The sequence below is a fragment of the Crocodylus porosus genome, unplaced genomic scaffold (genome assembly GCF_001723895.1).
Source record: "Crocodylus porosus isolate Cpor-Errol unplaced genomic scaffold, CroPor_comp1, whole genome shotgun sequence".
Taxonomy (NCBI): Eukaryota; Metazoa; Chordata; order Crocodylia; family Crocodylidae; genus Crocodylus; species Crocodylus porosus.
In genome coordinates this window covers 58,118,410-58,135,374 of record NW_017728948.1, presented here as the reverse complement: position 1 = coordinate 58,135,374, position 16,965 = coordinate 58,118,410, and positions in this window count along the sequence as shown.

Genomic DNA, 16,965 nt, shown 5'->3' with positions numbered 1-16,965 from the left:
CTCAGCTGCAGTCTGGTTGACTGGGGCTCTGCCCACACAGAGCAGGGCAGGCCCAGCAGCACCAGAATGGGCCCTCCTGGCCCTCCACTGTCCTGAGCTTCCTGAAGGGGCTCTGTCAGGAGGCCCTGGAGCCCCCTCACCCCTACTTAAGGTAAGCAGAGGCTTTTTTCCCCATTTTTTAATGTTTTTTTTCTGTTTTTTTTAAAGTGATGGTGCCTGGGGTTGTGAGGGCAGCCATTGGGGGAGCTGCAGCAGCTGGTGGGGGATGGGGCCAGGTGGGGCAGAAATCAGGGGATTGGGGTGGGGCAAGTGGGCCTTGCAGGGGTGGCATACCCCTTGTGTGGGGGCTGAACCCCTTGTGTAGGGGCTGAATGCCCTGTTGAGGGGTTGAACCCTTTTTGTGGGAGCTGAACCCCCTGTTGGGGGGCTGTAGCCCTTGTGTGGGGGCTGAATCCTCTGTTGGGGGGCTGTAGCCCTTGTGTGGGGGCTGAATCCTCTGTTGGGGGCTGAACCCCTTGTGTGGGGGCTGAGCCCTTTGTGTAGGGGCTGAATAGCCTGTTGCAGGGTTGAACCCCTTGTGTGGGGCTATCACCCTGTGAGAGGGCAGCAAAATATGTGTTCATGAAATATGTATTACAGTTCAGTTTATTATTATGATAAGAGAATTGCTTTAACACTGTAAAATATATCAATAAAACATTGGCCAACTGATCGCTGTCTCAGTTTCACTCTCTCTCTCTCTCTCTCTTTATAGTTGTCTTTTGTTTTACTTGTGGAGGAACATGGACTTGGGGTATTTTGAAGAGTGACTTTGGGATTTTTTTATCAGGGATTTTTCAGTTTTCCAACAGGGAACACCAGAATTCCTGCTAGGGAGGCCAGTGGCAGGACCCTGCCTGCTCAGATCTGGCACCTTGGACACAGCTAGCTGTGGCTGACCTCCTAGCCAAATGAGGTCAGGAGGGCATGCTTTGACAATTCAAAGCAGGCCACCACACCTGGAACATCTTCTGGGCATTAGCTGCCCAGATGGCAAGGCAGGGAGCACACGTGGCAGTAGTGCCACAGAGACGCCAACCCTGCAACCACACCCCACTAGCAGCTGGCCCAGAAGGGAAGATGCCTCTACTGCAGTCCCTATCTAGATCTGGCAGGTGCACAGCAGGTCACAGTCAGGCAGCAGCCCCCACTGCCAGACTGCTGCAGTGGGTAGAGAGTGCAAGGAACTCTCAGGGCTTCTTCAGCAGTCCAGCTGGCACAAGGGGCAGCTTTTTATACTGCTGGGGCCAGGACAGGTGCTGGCCCTGGGCTCTACCTCTCCCTGGCTAAAGATCTGGGAGGAGCCAGGCCCCAAGTGGCACAATTATTATGCCCCAAGTGGCACAATTTCCTCCATACCAAAGTGTGTGTCTAAGCATGTGCACTGAAGCAAAAAGCCCCAGCTGAAATTTGCACCATTTCTATTTGAGCTGCTGCAAGCGCGCATGCTTGCTTTTGTGGACACGCCCAAGGGGTGCATCCCCATAAGTGAAAACATGTATTTCCCTGAGGAGCCTCCAGGGGCTGCAGCTACGGTGATCTGGCAATAGTGGGCCTGGCCAGCAGCTGAAGTGTGGCTCTGGTTTCAGGCAGTGCACAGTGCTAGCAGATGTGCTACCCCACTTTTTTTAGACATGAGGTTTTTCTACACTAGAATCTCCTGGTGTCATCAAAAAACCTCACTGCATATTAGCAGAGTGGGAAATGCCTGCATATGTGGTGCATACAGTGTGAGGTACTGCAGATGGGTCTGCAGTTTCACGTACCACATGTGCGTACTCATCTGGACAGGCCCAAGGGTTTCACTGAACCCAAGTCTTCTTTTTGGATTCAAAGAGGAAGAGGTTCTTTGCCCTTCTCCATTGTCCTCATCTTTGCTATTGTCCCTATCTTCTTTAAAGATCATTAGTGCGCATTTTCTTGTTCATAGGTATGATATGGTATATAATGTTACCTAGTAATATTATATATATGTTTGCATGTCTATGCATTTGCATTTATTGGTTAGTTTTATTTAATATACTGCAACAATTTTGTGTGCATAGTTTATATACACAGTTTCATGCATGCACACACATTTCCTAATATATGTTATTGTTCTGCTTTTTAGCATCTACATATACATACTTCTTTCCCTCAGAAATGTTAATACAGCTTACTATCTGTAAGAATTATAGCAAACTTTATGGAGAGATAATTATATTCAAAGGAAATTGATACTGCTTAGCTGTGGGGCGGATTTTTGTGATTAACTAATCAAGAGATCCATTAAATTTTTAGCTGGACCCTGGTCCTATTGAAATTAATGGCAACCACTTTCAATAGGAGCAAGATCTGACCCTTTTCCATAAGAAACAAAAGCACAAAGGGTATTGTGAGACTATTCATTTAAATATCCAAAAAAGAATTCACAGCTATTCAGGTGTATAATAGCTTAGCTCTCAAAAGTTATACTATTTCTGTAGCACAGTGTTTTGCAAATAACTGTAGCTTTTATAGTGTGTGTGTATTCATCCATTTTAATAAGCACATTAAACATCTGTAAGGTTTGCACTTCAACAGCAGATGGAGAAGTGTGCGTGCATGTGTGTGTGCATGCACATATGTGCATGCATATATATGAATATATTTTTATATTATATAAACACATGGCTGTTGAAAGAAACTACTATATCTTGTTGACCTGTGAAGAGTTTTCAAATCTGTATTCTTATGCAGACAGGAAAAAAAGTTATTTTAATATGAAATCTTAGTGAAAAAAATTATTTCTAAATCTCAAAAAGAGAATCTCCCAGGAGCCAGACCACATATTGTGAAGAATTTAGCTACAGGGCAAATGTTTTCTATTTCCAATTTTTACAGCTCATCCCTCTCCCAATATGTTCCCTAATACACTCATTTATAATCCAAATGATCTTTCCTACTGGATGGTTTTACCTAAGCTGTGCTTCTCATAACTGTGAGGTTACAGAAGCTGATCTTGTCAAAAGTGAAGCTTGTCCAGAATTTTTGAGAGACTATTATAGAGCTTACTGCAGCATAACAAAAGTTCAAAAAGGCCCTTCCCAACTTTGTCAAGCATGTGTGGTCTTTAGATATAAGATGCTTCCTCCTCCCCATGTAGTTAGCATCATAGGAACACTTTGGGATGATATTTGGCTATCTTTGGCCATGCTTTGGGCTGCCCACTGAAAATACATGGGAGCATTGTAATCTGCACTGAAACACCTGCATCCATTTATAAAATCAAGTCAAACATGCCTACTCTGCTTCTCAAAGACTCTATGTCTATGTGTGTTCAGTGCCAGCATTTCTTTATGTTGACAAGCCTTTCATTGGAAAGTACTTTGCCTGAAAAAAGACTTTATGATTTGAGCAACAGTGACAGTTACGCTGAAAAACATACTATAGTGTTTACTGTTTACTACAAAGACTGCAGTACTCCAGATTACAGAGGGATTCTTGAATCAGGCCAATGCTAAAAGAAAAGCTGCTGAAAGAAAAGCTGGTCTGGGACATAACTCATGAGCTCTAACTCTGCTAGAGACTCTCTTGGTGAATTTGAACCAGTTAAGGTAACAAAATCAAAAGAATCTCAGTGAGTTAGGCACCTAAGTCTATTGAATTTCAATGAAACTTAGGCTGCTTAATGTCTCAGTTAATTTAAAAAATGGGGCAGAGCCTTTGATGTCATTTAAGGAACTGAGCTCTGAAGAGATTAAGTCCTCTTAAATAAGGATGGATAATACCATATCTTAATTCACAAAGGCACTGTGAACAGCTCAAATGCTGCAGTGATTAGCATCCTAGAAAATGTCCTATATAAAATGGCTGCATATTCTGTTTAATCTCCAGCATTCAGGTTTACCAACTAGAAACATAGGAAGGTGCTAGGTATATTGCAAATATAACCATATGCATGTAGTGTAAACTGTCTTGGAAACAGAATTAAAGAACAATAAGTGGACAAGGTTTCTTAGCTGACTTTTTGAAAAACATAGTTGAATCTTTCACTGACAATGTTAACAAGGGCAATGAAGAATTGAAGATTTCTCATACAGGAATGATTTTTGTAGCTTATCCAAAATAAAAACATCTTCTCTCAACCTTTCAGAAAAATCACAGTTCAGTCTTTTGGGGCAGAGCTGTCCAACCAGTGGCCTATAGGATGCAGCTCATGAAGGGTTAGTGTGCAGCCCCCAAGCTCCCACCCAACTGCCACTGCCCCTTGCTCTGGCTGCAGCAGCTACCAGGGTCTTGGGGCTCTCCATTTCTCCCCTGATTCCTGTTGCCTGACCCAGCCCCAGAGAGTTGGGTAACGTGGTGCACCGCAGTGCAGCCCATGGTGCTGAGTGAGCCAGCAGCCTGCGGTGCTCATACAGCATGGTGCCATGGGGGAAGCCCACAGTGAGCTATAGGCAAGGCAGCATGCTGCACCATGTGGAGGCAGCGGGTGGAGATTCCCACCCGCCTGTGTGTGGTGTATGGTCTGGAGCCTGGTATGTAGGTATGGCTTCCAGTATTATAGGCCCTGGGGTGCACAGCCCCCAGGAGTTTAGAAGTTGGAGAGGCCTAATTTGGGGTGAAGGAGGATAGCATAGTCCCTGTGGGTGACAATAAAGGGTAATACTGAAACATGCAGAAGCTAAGGATACAGCATGGGCTGTTTCATCTTGTTTTTACTCCTCAGAAAGAGGCTAGGCAAGTTCACAGCTACGAAAACAGAAGAGTGCCCTGAGGCACTAAAGATCTCAAGAGTATCTCTCTCTTTCTCACGCTATCCAAAAAACCAGGATTTTTTAAAAATACCTTTCCACACAAACAAATCAACTCACTGCTTTCATGCTGGAGGAACCGAAATGTCCTTTTTTTGGATTAACTATTTCGGAGATATTTCATACAGTAGTTAAATATTGGGGAGGGGCAGGACAGGACTGAATTACATCTTTCTAAAGGTATCCCTCTGTTAGTTCAGCTTTGCTTTCCATAAAAAATGAACAATAGTTATGAAATGCATTTTCTTACATATAATCCAGAATATATTTCTGGATTATAGCTAGCTAGGTAGATAGATAGATAGATGTGTGTGTATATGTCATGAGCTCATATGTAAAATGCACTCAAACATAATGAGCTAAAACTAAAAAAGGAAGCTTGCAAGAAGTGGAAGCTTGTACAAACTACTAGAGAGGAGTATAAGAGTATTGCTTGGGCATGCAGGGATGAAGTCAAGAAGGCCAAAGCACAACTGGAGTTGCAGCTAGCAAGAGATGTGAAAGGTAAAAAAGAGGATTGCCATAACAAGACAAAGATCAGGTAAAGTATGGGTCCCCTACTCAGTGAGGGAGGTGACATAGCAACAGATGATGCAAAGGAGGCTTCCTTAATGATGCTTAATGCCTTTTTTACCTCAGCCTTCACAGACAAGGTCAACTACCAGACTACTGCACCTGGCAGCACAATTTGGAGAGGAGGTGAGCAGCCAACACAGGTAGAAGAACAGGTTAGGGACTATTTAGAAAAGCTACAAGTCCATGGGTCTAGATGGTATGCACCTGAGGGTGCTGTGGGAGTTGGCTGATGTGCTCCTCAACTTTGTAGGTTAAGATTTAGAGTGACTTGGAAAAATTGGAAGATTGGACCAAAATAAATTCCATGAGGTTCAGTAAGGACAAGTGCAAAGTCCTGCACTTAGGATGAAACAATCCCATGCCCCTGTATAGTCTGGGGACCAACTGGCTAAGCAGCATCTCTGTAAAAAAGGACCTGGGGGTTGCAGTGTACAATAAGAAGAATATGAGCCAACAGCGTGGCCTTTTTTATAAAGAAGGCTAACAGCATACTGGACTGCATTAGTAGGAGTGTTTCTATCAGTAATTCTTCCCTTCTATTCAGCACTGGTGAGGCCACATCTGGAGAACTGTGTTCAGTTTTGGGTCCCCACTATAAAAAAGATGTGGACAAATTGGACAGAGTCCAGTAGAGGGCTAGGTAACATGACTTATGAGCAGAGGCTGAGGAGAGGCTTATTTAGTCTGGAAAAGAGAAGACTGAGGGGGGATTTAATAACAGCCTTCAGCTATCTGAAGGGTTGATCCAAAAAGGATGGACCTAGACTGTTGTCAGTGGTGGAAGATAACATAACAAGGAGCAATGGTCTCACACTGAAGCAAGGGAAGTTTAGGTTAGATATTGGGAAAAACTCTCTCATGAGGAGGGTAGTAAAGTACTTGGACAAGCTACCCAAAGAGGTTATGGAATATCCATTCTTAGAGGTTTTTAATACACAGGTATACAAAGTCTTGCCTGGGATGATATAGTTGGGGATGATCCTACGTTGAGTAGGGGGCTTGGACTAGATGACCTTCTGAGGTCCTTTCCTACTCTAATTTTCCATGTTTCTATGATTCTATAGAATATGATTACATATAGTTCGTATTACATATGGATACGATTCTATAGGATACGATTCTATGACTCTATGTTTACTTATTTACTAGAGACATTTACTTGTTTGCCTATTTGTTTATCTATTTGTCAGAATACAAATCCAGAAAAACATTAAAAACACAAGAATTTGAGAAGCATTTTGTGTTTATTTTTTATTTTTAATAGACAAAAGAAAATATTGTGTCTGTTTTTAAGATATGGCTTATGTAAGAAATGCAGTTCTAGTTAATGATGCATGAAAAATTATTTTCAAGTAGTGTGAATTGTTCCAAATTATAACAAGAAAGAGCATCTAAGAATTAACTTAGGTACTTGAATCTCAAAATAAACAATCAAAACTTCTATAGAAGCTCCTATGTAGCTTTGTGGATGTTGGTATGGAATGTGCACCCTCACATTTTTAGGGTACACATTCATTGCTCAGACCTGAAGAAGAATGTCTTGCATGCAAAAACTTGTCTAACTCTTTCCAACTATGCAGTTGTTTCAATAAAAGATATCATTCTGAGAATTTTTAAAGTCAGATTCATAGACATTAGGGCTGGAAGGGACCTTGGAAGATCAAGTCCAGCCCACTGCCCAAGGGGCAGGAAGTCAGTTGGGGTCATAGTATCCCAGCAAGATAAGCATCCAAATTTCTCTTGAAGGCATTCAGTGTAGGTGCTTGAACCACCTCCAATGGCAGGCTATTCCAGACCTTGGGGGCTCGGACAGTAAAGAAATTATTTCTTATATCCAACCTGAAATGGTGTTGCAGTAGTTTATAACTGTTCAACCTTGTCATCCCTTGGGGCACTCTGGTGAACAATCATTCCCCCAGATCCTGGTGGTCACTCCCGATAAACTTATAGGTGGCCATCAGATCTCCCCTGAGCCTACGCTTTTCCAGACTAAAGAGCCCCATGGCTCTCAGCCTGTCCTCTTGTGTAATTCCTGGACTATCACAGCTAGAGACGCAGACAGTTTTCACTTGATCTGGCCACAGAAAGCAGTTTATAGCCATGACCAATCACAAGTGCACAGATAAAAAAAAATAGCCAATCGGGTGAAAATCTGACTCCTCATTGCATGAGGGGGTCAGATGAATATTTTTCAAAATGGAACATCTTCTGTACCTTCTGTCTGTGCTGCCTTCCAGCCTCAAGATGTTTTCAGAATGGGAAGGGGGAAGGGAGTGGAGGGAGTTCAGATTGGGTTTTTTCAGGCCCCTGCTGAAGGGTGGCTGGATGTATTGAGCTCCCCCTGTCCCCCAAGGTGGGGTGGGGCTCCAGTTCACCCACCCCACCCTCCAGTGCCGTCTGGGGAACCTCTAGAATGAGCTCCCTCCACTCCCTTTCTACCGTTCCATTCTGAAAACTTTACAACCTCACAGGGAACAGGGGGTGTTACTAGGGGAAATCAGCTGCATGCTGGCAGCCACCAGCTAGATTCTGTTCCTCCTTAAAACCAACAGTGAACTTCTGTTTGTTTCAAGGGATTGTTGTAACTCAGAACACTCCTTGCAAAGCGTTCCAAGTTATGGCGGGGAGCTGCACTTCTGTCTGCATCCTTAGGCTGCATCCAGACGAGCGAGCATGTGCCTATTGCAGTATCTCAGAGTAGTTTGAGATGCTGCAAGATGCACACTAGGAATGGAAAAATGTTCCCCATGCTGCATATTTGCAGCTCTGTCCCTGGTAAGTAGGGATGTGGGGGTGAGAGGGACTGTGTGTATAAGGGGACTGCTAGGGAGGGCTGGTCCCCTCCACATGGCAGGTAGGTCCTCCCCACATGGTGCACAGTGCCCCCCACAGCAGCAGTCAGCTGGGTGGTCCCACTTCTGGAAGAGACCCCCGGCTGTGCTGGTGTCACTTGAGATCTGGGGGCTACATGTGATAGGCATAGCTGACCCAGCCTGGTGGTGCATGCCTTTGTACAGGACTGGGCAGGCTCTTGCTGCCACCTGGGGCTCTGGGGACTGCAAGCAGGAGCCAAGCACCATCAGGCCAGGCCATCCCCCACCTGCATTTGCCCCACATAGTGTCAGGCTGTGCTGGCTCCATGGAGGTGGGAGGTGGCCCAGCCCAAGTGGCACATGGCTCCTGTGTACGGTATACCACCCCGATGGCCTGGCCTTCTGCTGGGGGTGGGGAGTTATGTGCCATGCAGAAAAGTGGGAAGAGGACCCATTCCTCCTAAGTAGTGCCTTCCAGCCCCACAGTCCCCCCCCCAACAAGTCCTCCCACACCTACAAACCCCATGCCCCCAAACCACCTCCAGAAACCCGCTGCCCACATATCCACCCACAAACCCACCTACAATCCACCTCCAAACCTCACATTCCCCAACAAATCTCACACCCTGCATGCCCAGCCACCAGACAGGATGGGACCTGCTGGCAGGAGCTACAACTGCAGAAGCAACTCCCACACTGCAGCCCTGTCCCATGCCCACACAGGTGCTGGAACATGTGGCCCCATGCCCATAAAGGTGCTGGTATGTGTGGCCCCAGCCTGGGCAGGGAGATGCTCCTGGTCCCAGGAACCACTTGAAGGGTGTTATGGGCTGGAGGGAGGGGTAGAGGTGGCACCATGGACATGTGTGAGAGAGATAGGGGGTCAGGAGCAAGTTAGTAGAGACTGCTAGAGCTGAGCGTAGAGCCCCCCTGTTTTGCTAAGGCAGTCTGTGCAGGAGGAGGTTGGCTTGGAAGGGAAGGGGCTTTCAGACCATTCCCTGAGCCCCAGTTGAGGCCTTACCAGGATCAGCATGGGGATCACTGGGGCCTGGACACAGGGGCAGGGAGCAGAACAGTAAGGTCTGGTACTGCTCAGAGCCTCAAAGCAGTGGGAAGGACAGCAGCAGCTGGACTCATGTCCTGGTGCTTGGATGGAGCTACTGCCAGGAGGGAGCTAATGGGGGAAGACAGGAGCTGTGCATTAGGAGTGAGGAGCAAAAGCAAAGGCAGTGCATGGGAATATCAGTGATGCTCAGCAGCCCACATCCTGGTGAATGAAGTGGGCAGGGGCAGCTCTGATTTTTCTATGATAAAAAAAACCAAAAGCAAATTCCAAAGTATATAGATACAGTAAAAGCTTCCTTAACCAGTACCTCACAAGCCAGCACGTTCTATTAAGTGGTATGCTGGCTTGTAAGGTAAAGTGAAATCAGAAGTGCCCACTGTGGCACTTCCTGTTTCTCTGAACCCCCACAGCTCAGGACAAAGCAGCCTACATTGCCAGTCCCTCATGGCCTGGGGCATAGCAGGCTGTGTGGGGCCTGTCTCCCTGTCTTACAGGGCCCCCAGGGCCCGCAGGAGGGTTGGCAATGCTGCAGGAGGGGCAGCAATGGCCTGGATGTGATGGGAAAAGCAATGGCCTGAACAGGCAAAGACACCTGTTCAGGCCGCTCAGTTAACCAGCATATTTTGTTATCTGGCACCCCCCACCCTCCATGGGTAGTGGATAACAAAGCTTTTGCCTTACTGAGAATCCATTTTATTATGATGATACTGGCTCTGGTAGGTAGGGGTGTGCAAAACAGCACCATTTTGATTTGACTTCTGTTTTGATGTTTTGTTTCAAGCTTAGTTTCATTTTGAAAGCACTGTTCCATTTTATTTTGTCAAACAGTGAAGTTTCACCCACAAACCTGGAGGAGTCTGGCAGAGCCCTCCCAGGGGTGCAGGTGAGAGGCTGCAGCTGCTGCTGGGAGCTGAGCCAAGTAGAGGGAGATGGAGCACAGCCCTGGTGCTGCACACTGCCTCCCTCCACCAGGCAGCAAGCCGCTGGGTGCTGAGCCCAGTGGAAGGGCTGGCGCACCCTTCTGATGCTGCATGTCACCCCCCTCCACCAGGCTCAGCACCTAATGGCTTGCCACCTGGTGAAGGGAGACAATGCGCAGAACCAGGGCTGCATTCCACCTTCCTCTACCAGGATCAGTGCGTAGTGGCTTGCTGCCTGGTGGAGAGAGATGGCATGCAGCACCAGCGCTGTGCTTCACCTTCCTCTACTGGGCTCAGTGTGTAATGGCTTGCTGCCCAGTGGAGGGAAGCAGCGCACTGCACTCCACCTCCCTCCACCAGGCTCAGCATCCAGCGGCCCCAGTCCTATGGAACTCAGTCCAGTGGTAGGAGGCAAAACACAGTGCTGGCTGTTCCCACCTTCTACCACTGGACTGGGCAGAGCACAGCCTGTCATTGGGAGGTGGGCAGAGCCTGCGCTGCACTCCCATTGGCTTTGGCAGCCCCACAGAGCATAGCCTGGTGGCAGGAGGTGGAGAGTGCCAGGGCTGTGCTCCCTGTCTGGCTGAGCCACATGGGGCTGCGGAGTTGCTGGGAGTGCAGCCCTGGCTCTCCCCTGCCTCCCACCACCTGGCTGCTGCTTCAAAACTTGAAACGTTTTGAAACTTTCTAAATATTTTGACTGGGCTCATTTTGTTTTGAGGTTGTTTTGAAGCCCTTCATTTCATTTTGCTTTCACTGTTTTGAGCTCAAAATTAATTGAAACAGCATTGAAATGAAACACCTGGCAAAATTTTGTACAGCCCTACTGGAAGGCTTCCAAATTGCTTTAAAACTGTAAATATATCAATAAAACATTGTCCAATTGATCTCTCCAGATATAGTGATGTTTCATGTTAATCGTGGAAGAACATGGATTTGGGGTATTTTAATGAGAGAATTTGTGGGTGGGGGAGGGAGGGAAGCGGGTTATCAGAGAATTTGCAATTTTTTAAACCAGGAACACCAGGATCTGTGCTACTGACCTGAGTGGCAAGACCCAGGCAGAGGAGCCTGCCCAGGACCAGCACCAGGGACCCAGTGGAAGGCACATAAGGTGGCTAGTCTCCTGGCCATTTGGGATCAGGAGGACATGCTTCAACAGTTCAAAACAGATCACCACAACAAGCACATCTTCTAGGTGATAGCTGCCCAGATGGCAAAGTTTGGGCACCAGAAGACATGATGGCAGTCCTGTACAAGGGCCAACTGTGCAACCACAGCCCACCAGCAACTGGCCCAAATCTGCAGGAGGCTCTGCTGCAGTGCCTATACCACAGCCAACATGGTAGTACAGTCTCTGTCTGGGTTTGGCAGCCATGCAGACATGGGGCCTCAGGTCCAACAGGGCAGATGCTGTCACAAGTGGCCGCAAATTACAGCCAGGCAGCAATCCTCACCACCAGACTGTGACAGTAGGAAGGGAGCGCAGGAGCCACTGTAGCGCTGCTTCAGCAGTCCAGTTAGCATAAGGGGTTAGTGTCCTCAGATACCAACTTGTTGGGCCTCAGAAACACCTGAAGGCAAGTAGCCCTGTGCTGCTCACCAGGGCAGCTTTTTATATTGCTGGTACTGGCCCCAAGCACAGGTACTGGCCCCAGCCTCTAGCTCCCCCTGGCAGAAGATATGGGAGGAGCTGGGCAGGGTCAGTTTGCCCCAAGTGGCACAATTTGCCCCACATCAAAGTGCATGTTCAGGCATGTGTGCTGAGACACAAATCTCTGGCACAAATTTGTGCTGCTGCTATTTGTGCTGCTTCAAACTCATGTACCTGCATGTGTGTATGAGCCCTTACTGAGCATCCTCTAACATAATACTAGTATTAGGAGTGGAAAAATCCTGGGAAGGTTTAAAATTCTTCATGTTTAATTTTTTAAAAAATTTCATTCCATTTGCCCATTGAATCTGCTAAAGATATCAATATACATATCAGTATTCAAGGCCAAATCATGTACCATTTCATAAAGCAGTCATAAATTACCTTTGGTCTAAGGATCATTTTTATGAATATTGAGTCTCTTTCGAGAAGAAGATTACCAATTCAGTATTACTGGCTGGCTAACAGTATTTCATAAGTACTTAACAGCACTTGGCTCTGTAAGAAGAGAAGGTATTGCACTTTTACAAAACCTATGAATATACAGCTTATGCTTCTGGAAACATATGTTAACTTATCATAGAAATACAGAATTTTGTTGGTTTCTTCTGGCATAACATACTGCTCTTCCCCTAACCTCTATAACCTAATACATCTTTCCTATGTAGTTTATATTTATGTAATTCCAAGTATTATACTCTATTGATTTTTGTCATTTTATCATGTTTCAGTAGTGCTTATTTGAGCAAGGTTTTTTTTTACCTGGCAAGCATTCTAGTTAAACTAATTTTGCTTTTAAACTTCTCAATTGATATGTGTGTATTTTGGACCAGCACATGATTTCCCTCAGTTAAGTGATTCAAAGAATGAGAACAACCATAGCTGCGTTAGGAAGAATACAGAATTTCTTTAAGAAGAGATATAAATCTACGTGAATTAAAGCCATATTCTAAGATACAGAGGAGGTGATTCCACAATTGTGCTTTATGAGGATTCTAATGCTTCCCCTGAAGTTTTTGGCAATGATGATAGTACATTTGATGAATTGTGGGTTAAATCCACAAAAAGACTTAGAAGTTTTGCCACTGTGGCAGGCTATATAGTCCTGAGCTCTGTATACAGGCATGGAAAGAGTTAGGTGGCTAAGAATGGAATTTCTATGAACCAGCACACTGTGCATACCAAAACAAGGGATCTTATATTCCTTTTGTCTTCAAGACTTAGGTGCCTTAATCAGCAATGCAATGAGATGCCTTATTTTCCTCTGACTTCATAGCCTTGAAACATCTACTTGAGTTAAATACCCAATCCCTTTTTCAAAAACAAAGGAGGGGTCAGTCTTTTCATTCTAAGCACAATCAGAGAACAAAATGGTGGTACCCATCACATTTTTTCCAATAGGTTGTAGCAAAACCCCCAGTTGTTTTGTTTTTTTAATTTAAAAATACATTCCCTCCCCTTCCCCAAACCATGTCTGACATTTTATCTCCCTCTCTATTCCCTATAGATAAATATAAATGAGCTAAGACATAGGATATGCTTCAACATTTTATTTTGGTAGCAAGTTGCTTTTGCTTTAGTTATTTTTTCTCTTTCTTTTCACATAAGTGCCCTGTTATGGATATACACTGTTTTATATTTGTGAAAGAGTAAACAACAACGTGGTGAAAAGAGCCGGGGAATGCTGCTTCCGGAGTTATTACCTTATAAGGATAGAAGCTCCGGGGGAAAAAAAGAGAAAGGAGATGGAAGTCTCCGAAGAAAAAAAAGTGAGAGTGTCTGAAGGAGAAAGAGGGGGGAAAGGAAGATCCCCAGGAGATAAGAGGCTTACCTCAGGATTTCTCTCGATGCCAGAGAGCATGGAGCACAGAGAAAAAGGGGCGGATCCCCAAAGAGGCACTTGAGACATGACTGGCAGTCGCGCTGAAAAATAAACAAAAAAACAAAAAAAAGGAAGAGTGAATTGACTCACTCCCACAAGCTTTGAGAAGGCATCTGAGTGTTGACCACAAGGCTACTGGCACACGCAAGATAAAAGGTACACACTTAGGACAACAGAAATAAAAAGAAAGAATACAATGGGGTTTGAAGGGAAAAAAAAGGAATAAACAGATGAACCAGAGTTACAGAGACTTTGTTACCTAATACCACATTCAACCTGACTGAACTGATAATAGTTATGTAAGAACAATAGATAGAAGTTGATATAACTAAAAAAACCCCAAAACGATAAATGGACCACTTCTGTTTGAAGATAAAGAAAGTTTGTATAGTGTTATAAAGAATGAAAATAAAGACAAGTGTGAATATGCATCTGATTGTGCCTATATATACATATGGCGAGTGTGTGCAAATAGTCAAGAAGGCATGTGAAGTTTTCCTCTATATACCAAGACTCCTCATACAGACTCCAAAAAAATAAAATAAAATAAGACAACAAATATATATAATAATGCCCCCGATGAGTAACATCATAAATTTGAACATATTATAATAACATCCAAGACGTGGCAGGCGGGAAAGTCGAGGTATTTACAATTCTGTGGGAGATTATAAGAGGATACAGAGAGGCATCATAAGGTGAACCATCACAATATTGTATAATTATTATGTTTATATTGATTTTTACTGTTCTTTATTACTGTTTTACTGATACTATATGACTTAGGCCTACCTATGTAAGTTAGCATAAGTCATGTCAAGTTTCCATTTTGTTTGTCAAATCTCCATCTTGTCACCCCAGCCTGGGCATACCCTATTGTAAATCTGTTGTAACTATGTGACTCATACCTACCCCTCCTATGTAACTTGATTCCTGAATGAATGGGGATGAATGGTTGAGGAACAATGACAGTAGGTCTAAAAATAACTCCCTCTGAATGACCAAACCATCAACTTGATGACCCAACCATGACCCTGTATTGACCCTCCCTGGCTCAAGATTTGGAAGACAAAGACTGTTGTAGAAATCAGTCAACCCACCATTACAGACACCTGAAACTCCATGTCCTTACCTAAGAGTGCACATGCTCAGTACACCAGGTATGGCTTTTGCCTGGGCATGCCCCTGCCACTAGGGTCATAGCAGGTCTGCCCCTATAAAAGGGAGCAGTGAAGACAGGCCCAGTGGGATGGCTTCTCTACCTGGACCAGCGTCATGCCACACCACCTATCCACTCAGAGGCCTTGCTGGTGACCCCCCTCTGGACAACACCTTGCTGGAGAAGACCCCAACTGGCCATCAAGGATCAACTCACAGCCCAGGATAGGTAGCTATTCTATCACCCACCTTCCTTCCCCAAGAAAATGACTTGGTCTCCAACCCTTCCATTGAGTCTCTTTATCCTGCTGCCATTGTGAGTGCCTGTGTGTGTGTGACTGTGTGTGTGTATGTGTGTGTGTAGGAACCAATAATGACATGGGGCTGTGTGGTGTGTTGTCTGCTTAATAAACCTGTTATTGTGAAACTCTGAGTTGGGTTTTTGTCTGTTTTCTGACTGTTTCCTCCTTGCCACCATTTATCTGCCCCCTGATCTCCCAGATTTCTGCCTCAGTTTCCAGCCCCAATCTCCCAGTCTTCTGCCTCTCTTTCCTGGCTGTCTCCTCCTTGCCACCGGGCTCTTTCCCTTGCTTCCACCCCAGCACCAATAACCTTGAGTAACCCTTGATTTTAAGTAACCGCAAGCCTTGGTTCCTCAGCCTAGCTTCTCTCTAATCTACCGGTTCTAATCCTGGTCCCAGAAACTTTCACTCGCTACATTTTCTCTCTCTCACCTTAACCTTCTCCCCAAATACGCCAAGCACACACATACACACACTGTACCATCCAACTTAGGAACTCACCTGCGTATATGTGTAGGTGGGTGGTATGTGTGCAAACTGATGAATATATATATTCATGACTAGCTTGTAACATCGTGTGCGTGATATATGAACTAGTGATCCATGTATGTGTCCTGATAGTGTGGGTATTAACAACTGATTTTTGTCTTATTTTTGATGTGCTTGAATTGGTGATAGGTATGCATATGCCTAGGCTGGTAATCTTGGATGTGTATTTGCCTGAGTTAGTAGTTTATATGTGTGTTTCATAGTTTCATAGTTTGTAGGGTCAGAAGGGACCTGAGCAGATCATCAAGTCTGACTCCCTGCCATGCAGGAAAGAGTACTGGGGTCAAACAACCCCAGCAAGGTGTTTGTCTAGCCTTGTCTTAAAGACCCCCAAGGTAGGAGCTTCGCTTGGAAGTTGGTTCCAGATCATAGCTGCCCTGACACTGAAGTAGCACCTCCTAATGTCTAATCTGAATTTACCCTTTGCCAGCTTGTGACCTTTATTTCTAGTCACTCCTGGTAGCGCTCAGGGGAACAGGGACTCCCCCAATGCTTGCTGGTCCCCTCTGACTAGTTTGTAACAGCCCACTAGATCCCCCCTCAGCCTTCTCTTGTGGAGGCTGAACAGTTTCAGGTCCTGTAGCCTCTCCTCATAGGGCCTGCCCTGCTGCCCCCGATCATACGAGTGGCCCTCCTCTGGACCCTCTCCACGTTGTCCACATCCCTCTTGAAGTGCGGCACCCAGAACTGGACGTAATACTCTATCTGCGGCCTGACCAGTGTCACATAGAGGGGGAGTATCACCTCCTTGGACCTCCTTGAGATGCATCTGTGGATGCATGACAAGGTGCAGTTGGCCTTCCTGACTGCATCCCCACACTGCCGACCCATGTTCATCTTGGCATCAATGATCCTTTTCTGCCTCTGCACTGATGAGAAGGGAGTTCCCCAGCCTGTAGCCATGGTGCCAGTTGTTCATCCCCAGGTGCATCACTTTGTACTTGTTGATGTTGTATCCCGTCCTATTCTCATCCACCCACCCCTGTAACCTGTCCAGGTCTTATTACAGCCTATTGCTCCCTTCTAGCATGCCCACAACCCCCCAAATCTTAGTGTCATCATCAAATTTGAACAGGGTGCTTTTTACCTCCTTGTCCAAGTTGCTGATGAAGATGTTGAATAGTGCGGGCCCGAGGACCGAGCCCTGCAGAACCCCCCTGTCCACATCCCTCCAGGTTGAAAATGACCCATCCACCACTACTTTCTGGGTGCAGTCCTCCAGCCAGTTAGT